The sequence below is a fragment of the Protopterus annectens genome, chromosome 17.part0, assembly GCF_019279795.1.
Source record: "Protopterus annectens isolate FY-2018-M chromosome 17.part0, PAN1.0, whole genome shotgun sequence".
Taxonomy (NCBI): Eukaryota; Metazoa; Chordata; order Ceratodontiformes; family Protopteridae; genus Protopterus; species Protopterus annectens.
Genome location: NC_056751.1, coordinates 667,251,593 through 667,260,276, shown reverse-complemented (window position 1 = coordinate 667,260,276; position 8,684 = coordinate 667,251,593). Strand labels below are relative to the sequence as shown.

Below are 8,684 nucleotides of genomic sequence, written 5' to 3'. Positions count from 1 at the left end.
CTCCCTCCTGGAGAAGGAGGGTGCTGCTCGAGGAGGGGTACTGGCAAGGAGAGAAGGGTCAAGGGACTAAGTGGAGTTGGAATGTCTATGAATCTATAAGAAAAGTTTGATACTAAGGATGGGGTGGGTGTTAAGACTTACTACCTTTAATTGGATGCATCCAACTACCCCCAATAAGAAAGGAATTTAAATGAGTAATGCATTATTTTATGATCAATATTCTACTTGTTTCCATGAAAATTATAATAAAGACTGAGAAGTATGCCCCAGAAGGTAGATGCTACAAACCTGTGGTAAGATTTAAAGCATCATGTCGTAGACTGATGTTCTAGAAGATTATGTGGAAATTGTAAGGTATGTGTGAAATGTAATCTGAACCACAATGTGTAAAGAAACTGTCTTAGTGACTATTCCTACAGACTGTTGTGTCACCTTAGTTACAAGAAACTAGTGGATCTGATGTCTATTTTCATCCGTTTCAGCTTTTGAGTTGCCTGATCCCACATCAGTGCCTTCTTTCAGAGCTTTGGATCAGAGACTCTGACTCCTTCCTTCCCCACATTTCCCTCCCACTGCCTAAATGACCTCCGATCTCGTTTCTGCCTGTTCTACCCTGATGTGTTATCTGAGAGCTCTCATAGTCCAGTCACAATAAGAGGACGTTCTTTATTTTCCTGCTTCTCCCTTTCAGATGTGCTGTAGTGTTGGTACAGTATTGTGTAGTCCATGCCTAAACCTATCACTACACAGTACTGTACCAACACTACAGCACATCTAAAAGGGAGGAGCTCTCATAGTCCAGTCACAATAAGAGGACGTTCTTGTTTATTTTCCTGCTCCTCCCTTTCAGATGTGCTGTAGTGTTGATACATTATTGTGTAACGATAGGATAAGGTATGGACTAGATTCCTACAATCAACCTCTTACTCCATGAAATCTGTACACAGCCTTATAAAGTGGGGGAACAGAGGCCCAAAAATAGGGACACATTTTAAATATTGGTCTTATAAACTACAAGTTGCTAGACAAATGGATTTGTTACCATACTATTTTAAGGTATTCACTTGGAAGATCGTCTGATGAAGTAGAGCATGATTTGAATTTGAGTAGTTTTATATAAGATGTGGGCACATGCTTGACCTTGAAAGTGGATGTGGTGATATATGGCTTCTGGGCAGAGTGAGGATCAGATGTTGGGGAATCCTTGGTTAGAAATGCTGTATGTGTATGTGTATGTATGTGTGTGTGTGTGTGTGTGTGTGTGTGTGTATGTATATGTATGTATATGTATATGTGTATATATATATATATATATATATATATATATATATATATATATATATATATATATATATATATAAAATGAGTTTAATTTCATTGCGGTTTTGTAATCAATGGGGTGGCGAAAGCCGACACACTCTGGCTAGGTTTATAAATAGATAGCCTAGTACCTACCTATGAACCTGTACATTTTCTGAAGGATAGAAAGTCTGAAATTCAAATGACTGTCATTATTTATTGACTTTAATCATTAAATCATCCTAGTGATTTGTCAAAAAAGCACAATTTTTATGAGGAACAGACCAAAAATATGAGACCAAAATCTGGACATTCTGTGAAAATCTGTACAGTTGAGAGGTATGGCTCGATAATTTGTAAGCTTTTTTTGTCTTCTATAGTGCAAGTTTTCTAGATAGTTCTGTTATTGCATTATAACTTAAGCTAATATAGTATTTGTGTGTGTCTGTGTGTTAATAGTAGTAAAACAATAAGATGTTCATCGTGCATACAGCTGCAGTCATAACAGATGGGTTCTCCTGCCATCAGGCGGGTCCTCGGTCGGCCGAATTCCAAAGTCTAGGTCCGGCGTCGGTTGTCGTCGCTTCTTCCCTGACGTCAGTGCGACAGGGGTATAAAAGAACCAGCCAACGTCATTTTCTTCAGTCTTTCTTGCCGCGTGGTGCCCGAAGCTGAAGCAGTTCGCAAGTGCCGGTCGGCCAGCTCCTGAGATTACGAAAAATTTGGAACCGAAGTCTTCTTAAAAGCTAAGTACCCCGTTGGGGAAACTTTTTCTTGCCTCAGACCGATGTCAGACAAAGTTAATAATCGTATTTCTTGTGGGAAGCAAATACCGCATAAGGATTTCCATTCCCTCTGTATACCTTGTTTAGGCCCAATGCACCCTAAGAGACCAGCTACACAGGGCCCATCTCCAGGCCCCATGCCTAAGAAACAGATGCTTAAAATGGCTGAGGATTTAATTACTCTAATCAGAGGTTCTCAGCCACCTCCGGACAAAAGACCCAGAGTGGAGGAAGATTCCCCCTCCTCTGATCAGGGCTCCATTATTTCAGAGCACTCTGATTATCAGGAACAGTCTTACTCCCCTTTTGAAGACTCTGATGCAGAGGAATCTATTCCTTCTGTATCCCCCCCTGAGGATTACTCATTTGGTGAAACTCTGCATACCTTAAGGGAACACTTCCACTGGGAAGGCCAGGATTATTCAGATTCCAAGAAAAGGCTCAGGGAATTTCTTTTGTTACCCCAGCACAGGCCTCTGGCTATTCCTCCTGTTCTGGACATCCTAGATGATGTTTACTCGGAGGCCTGCCTTAACCCGGACTCTCTTCCTCCAGCTCCAGTTAAGCCTGACAGGTACTACAGGGTTCCTGACTCACACCAATTTCTATACAAAAGCCATGCTGCTGACCTAGAAACCATCTCACAGGGGCCCAAGGGAGTTAAGGCCTCCATTGCCAAAAACCCATTGCCTTCCGAGAGGGATTCCAGATCCTTAGAAAGGTGGGGAAAAAGGTATATACCTCGCTACCTTATCCATGAGGGCCTTAAACTGTCAGTTTCATATGCTAAAATACCAACAGTTTCTGTTCTCTCAATTGAAAAGTAAAATGTCACAACCTGAACAACCAGACATGAAGGAGTTGCAGTATTTGATGCATAGTGCAGAACAAGTGGGTAAACATACCTTACAATGTGGTTTTGATGCTCTAGAGGACTCATGTAGAGCTGCTGTTACAGGCTCAGTCATACGTAGGCATGTCTGGCTCAAGGAACAAGCCTTGCCTGATCATGTCAAAGCTAAATTACTAGACCCTCTTCAAAAGGATGTACTATTTGGGGCAAATGCTGAGGAAGTATTACGGAAAATGGAGGAAAAGGCTAAATCAATGCAAACTGTGAAAGAATTTCTGCAGGTGCAACCGCCACATTTTGTAGAAATTGGCCTTCCAAAACTGGTCCTTTCCTGCCACAGACAGACCCCAGAGAGGCAGATACAGGCTCGAGGGCAGAGGGCAAACACAAGGCTCGACAGAGGCAGACAATGGCAAGCTCCTACACAAAGAGGTGGTGAGGACAACTCGCAATCTTTCAGAAAGCAAAACCAATGACTTTCCCCTTTTCATGCCAACCAGGTCTCAAATGGCAGCCCCCTTAGGAGGAAAGCTGGCACTATTCTCAAAAAATTGGCATATTGTCACAAAGGACAAATGGATCCTGAACATTATAAACAGAGGCTACAGATTCCATTTTCATACCCTTCCAAAAATGAAAGGCATGCCAAACCTGCCACACAATCAAAGGGCAGAGGCACAAAAGCAAATTTCAGATCTTATAAACATGAAAGCTATTCAAGAGGTACCTACGCACGAACAGGGTCAAGGTTTTTATTCCAGGCTATTTCTGGTACCAAGGAAGGGAAAAGATTGGAGACCTATTTTGGACCTATCCATCCTAAACACATTTCTACTTGTACCAAAATTCAAGATGCTCACTCTACAGCAACTTCTTCCCATGCTGGGCAAGGAGTCTTGGCTGGTAACATTGGACCTCAAGGAGGCATACCTGCATGTCCCAATCAGACAAAATTGCAGAAGATAAATCAGATTTCTTGCAGGTTCAACCCATTATCAATTCTCTGCATTGCCCTTTGGTTTATCTACTGCGCCCAGAGTATTCACGAAATGCCTGGCATCAGTAATTGCCTACTGCAGACTTCAAGGGATACAAATATACCCTTATTTGGACGACTGCCTGATCCAAGCGGACAGCAAGCACATTCTTCTGAAACATCTGGCTTATGTAATAATGTTATTAAACTCTCTAGGATACACAGTCAACAAAGAGAAATCAAGACTAATACCCTCTCGGAAGATAATTTTCCTGGGTGCCAATTTGGACACAAACCCCCAGATGGCCTACCTCACGCCAGAGAAGCAGGGGCAGCTAATTCAATATTTCAGAACACTGGCAAATTGCACCAGGTTGACTGCAAGGAAAATCCTGCAGGCTCTGGGATACATGGCATCTTGCATCTTACTAATCCCATGTGCAAAGCTGCATATGAGAAAACTACAATGGTACCTAAAAAACATATGGTCTCAACACAGCCACAGTTTGGAAACAATAATACCACTAATTCCATGTCTGCAAAAGGAATTTCTGTGGTGGGCTCAAGCATGCCAAACAAACACAGGTCTTCCATTCAGCAAGCCTCAAGCAAATCAAGTCATCACAACAGACACCTCGGACTACGCCTGGGGGGTGCACATGACAGACCAGTGCATTCAGGGCAAATGGACCCGAAAAGAAAAGCACCTTCACATTAACCAAAAAGAAATGCTAGCAGTGATAAATGCTATTACAGCTTTCAAGGACCTTCTACAACCAGGTCAGCTATTGATAAGAACAGACAACACCACAGTTATGTGGTACATAAGCAAGCAGGGAGGAACACATTCTTATCCCTTATGCAGACTAGCCATGTCACTTTGGAACATGGCCATGGACTTACAAATGGAACTACAAGCACAGTACTTGCCAGGCAAGGAAAACACGCTGGCAGACAACCTAAGCAGGAATATGACAGATCCACGTGAATGGAAGTTGCATCCAAAAGTTTTTACAGAAATAATCCAAGAATGGGGAAGGCCAGACATAGATCTCTTTGCTTCCCACAAAAATCATCAATTGGCAAAATTCTGCTCAAGGATCTTCCATCCAAAGGCCTGGAGAGTGGACGCTCTCTTTCAGTTGGTCATCAATGACAGTTTATGCCTTCCCACCTCTTCCTCTGCTGCCCAAAGTCCTATTGAAGACCAGAGCAGACAGACCACAGATGATCCTCATTGCTCTGGACTGGCCAAGGCAACACTGGTACCCACTCCTGAGGAGCCTGACACATTCCCCACCATGGACCCTGCCTCTAATGCCTCTTCTTCTGACTCAGCACAGCTTCAAAACTCTTCACAGTCAGCTGAAAACACTCAATCTAGCCGCATGGAGGATTCCTTAGCATCGCAGCAGGCCCTGCTCTCCAAGGAGGTGCAGGATGTCATTTTGGAGGCCAGAAGGCCATCAACTAGAAAAGCTTACTCTGCAAAATGGAAACGTTTTTGTGTTTGGAATGAGAAAAAGGGCCAGTGCCCTGGAAAACTGAATTTACCTCAAATACTACAATATTTGGCTGAACTGCTAAGCAGTGGACTTTCGTTCTCCTCCATCAAAATCCATGCCTCAGCCATTTCTGCAGAATACAACACTGATCCACCTTTATTCTCTCACCCTGTATTAAGACAGTTCCTCAGAGGGGCTAAAAATTTAAGACCTCCAAGGAAACAACCAATACCTGCTTGGGATCTTAATTTCATTTTGGAAAAACTGACTTTGCCTCCTTTTGAACCAGCTGCCTCATCAGATTTACAATATTTGTCCTGGAAAACAGCTTTCCTTCTGGCTATCACTTCAGCTCGTAGAGTTTCAGAACTACAGGCTCTTGTGGCTGTCCAGCCTTTTATCATCTTCCATCAGGACAGAGTTTCATTACGTACCAACCCGTCCTTTATGCCTAAAGTGGTATCCAAGGTAGCTTTAAATCAGGCCATACATTTACCTACTTTTTATCCTAATCCTCAAAACAAAGGGAGAGATTACTGCATTCCTTGGACATCCACAGACAACTGCGTTATTATTTGGACAGAACAAAACCTTTCAGAAAATCAGAACAGCTTTTTGTGGCCTATGCGGTAGGAGCTCAAGGAAAGTCAATATCCAAACAGACAATCTCAAAATGGATAGCCCACTGCATACGCTTTTGCTATTCCTTTCATGGCAAAACTGTACCTACAGGCATTAGAACTCATTCTACCAGGGCCACAGCCACCTCTACAGCCTTCCTCAGAGGAGTTTCTACCAAGGATATTTTAGAAGCAGCCACTTGGAGTTCTGTGCATACCTTCTCTAGGCACTACAATCTACCATTATACTCCAAATCTAGAGCAGGGTTTGCCACTGCAGTCTTGCAGGGCATTTTGGCTCCTCCTAGCTCCACCTAGTGCCTACCACCCCTTTCTTAGCTTTGGGATTCTACCCATCTGTGATTACTGCAGCTGTATGCACGATGAACATAGTACAGTTTTGTACCTACCATAAATGTAGATGTTGGAGTGCTAATACAGCTGCAGTCCAGGTTTCCCTCCCTCCTTCCCCTCTTGGGGTCTTCTTTTATGGTGTATTTGCTTGCAACTACTGGTCTTTGATTATATTGCATTGCATTATTACATAATTTTATCTATTGCCTTCCTTCTGGGGGCACCTGACATCTGGGGCAAGAAAAACTGAAGAAAATGGCGTCGGCTGGTTCCTTTGTACCCCTGTCGCACTGACATCAGGGAAGAAGCGACGACAACTGACGCCGGACCTAGACTTTGGAATTCGGCCGACCGAGGACCCGCCTGACGGCAGGAGAACCCATCTGTTATGACTGCAGCTGTATTGGCTCTCGAACATCTACATTTATGGTAGGTACAAAACTGTACTTTCCTTCTCTTAGAACTGGTTTAGATTATTGTAGCATATATGTATACTAGATTTGTAGATGTATGAAGTTTATTTTTATAGTGTGTTCATATTTTTTTGATGAACACTTTTTAAATCCTGATGATTTGTCTAACATCTCCTCAAGACTCCCATTCCTTCTGTGTACATTGTTTAGGTTTCACTTGTCTTCAAGGAAACTCTGATTGTGCTGCCTTTGGCTGTAGAGTTGTACAGGGTAGGAGGGAAGAAAAAATGATTAAAGGCTTGCTTCCCCCACATCTACAATATGTTCTGAAACAAGATCCTCATCTTTTTCTTCCAGCTCTGAGAAGAAGAAAGAAAAGGACTGAAGAAAGGAATTCAGAAGAGAAGACACGTGACAAGTCAAGAAAAAGGTCCCCAGATCTGTCTAGTATATTGGGTCTGATACCAAAACCTTTGAGGCAGTCAGATCCACCTGTCAGTCGGGTCCGAGCCCCCTCCTATTGAGGTACTTTTTCTTTGGAGCCAGTGATTTCATGGCTTTATTCACAAGTCTTCCAAGACAAACGACCTTGTAGACCCTCATCAGTAGCTTCATTGTCGAGGTAGGTACGATCCACCAGAAGTCCCTCAGAAATGGATGTAGACCAAAGGATGAGGAAATTTTTGAGGAGACAGATGCAACTGGAAGTCCTTCCAGTAGTGTCCTTGAGGAAAGGTCTGGGAACAGACCCATGGACTCTTGTCGCACTTTTTTCTCTGATACCAGTTCAGTATTCAAATCCAGTTTCCGTGGATCCTAACCCTTCAGGACCACCTCAGTCAGATCCGACAGTCCAAGGGACTTTGGTTTTGACTGCATCCCTTACTGTCTCTACTCTGATGATATCTGATCGGGATGAGTCCATGAGCTGAAGTGGTAGTGTTGGGGCACCAGTAGAGGAGTTGACCCTGAAATTTTCAAAGCTGTTTCTTCCCCTCGGTGCCTGGCAGCTTGGATCAGAGGTCCTCTTCGGAGTGAACCTCTGCTGAAACAGGAAGGCTTCCTAGGTCAATTGGCAGAGAAAGTACTTCCATGTCTCCAATTGCAGAGTTTGCTTTCATGGCTGTGAAAAGTGCCTTGGCTGATCCAGGAAGGCAGGTGCATGCACAGATTTTGGGTTTGTCCCAACACTCAGTGCATCCTGTTTCTAATGCCTTTCATTTGGTTCAACAGGGACAGTTAGAACCCATAGGCTTTGAGACCACTGAACGCTTAAGTTCCCAGTCTGATTCTTATCTGTCTCCACCAGACATGCAAATGGAAGCACGTAGACTCTCCTCTTCTGAGTTCATCGCTGAGGATATGGATTTGGATGAGGAGGAAGGATTCCCCCCCATATTCCCTCTGAACGATCTCACATTTGGGACATCCTGGAATTGAATTTGAAAAGGGGGATGGTCCACTGAAACACCTTCTCCAGATGAGTTTGTTTCTCAAAGCTTTTGTGTCTGGCTCATCTCTATTCTGGGTAGTTTCCCCTGCAAATGCACGAATAGGTCCTATGGCACAGAGAAGATGGACCCTGATATTACAGAAACAGTTTCTAAAAATGCCAGTGGAATTTTAGAAGTCCTGAAAGATAATCACTGATCAAAAGGTCACCCAGTAGATGCTATGGTGGTAGCAGCAGCCACAAAGAAAAACACTTTCTGAGGAGAGTTCTTCTATTTTTCCCACTAAGTGAGAGAAAATGGCTTTTGACAGATTAGGGAAACTAACTAACTTGTGCTTCAGCAGCCTTTACTCTCAGGGCACTGAATTACCTTGCATACTTGACACGTTTCCAGAGGGGCTTGATCAAGAAGATTTCCAAGTCTCT

General features: G+C 43.4%; 1 protein-coding gene across 3 annotated transcripts in view; it reads left to right on the top strand.

Annotated features, from left to right (window-relative positions):
- USF1 (upstream transcription factor 1) overlaps positions 1-8,684 on the top strand; it is a 931,515-nt gene that overhangs the window by 155,112 nt on the left and 767,719 nt on the right. Inside the window, exon 2 of one of the 3 annotated variants that reach the window (XM_044059393.1) lies at positions 7,163-7,330. The exons of the other annotated variants lie outside the window; for them this stretch is intronic. The gene's annotated coding sequence lies outside the window, so the exon portion shown is untranslated. The remainder of the gene's footprint in view (positions 1-7,162; positions 7,331-8,684) is intronic. 3 annotated transcript variants of the gene reach the window in all.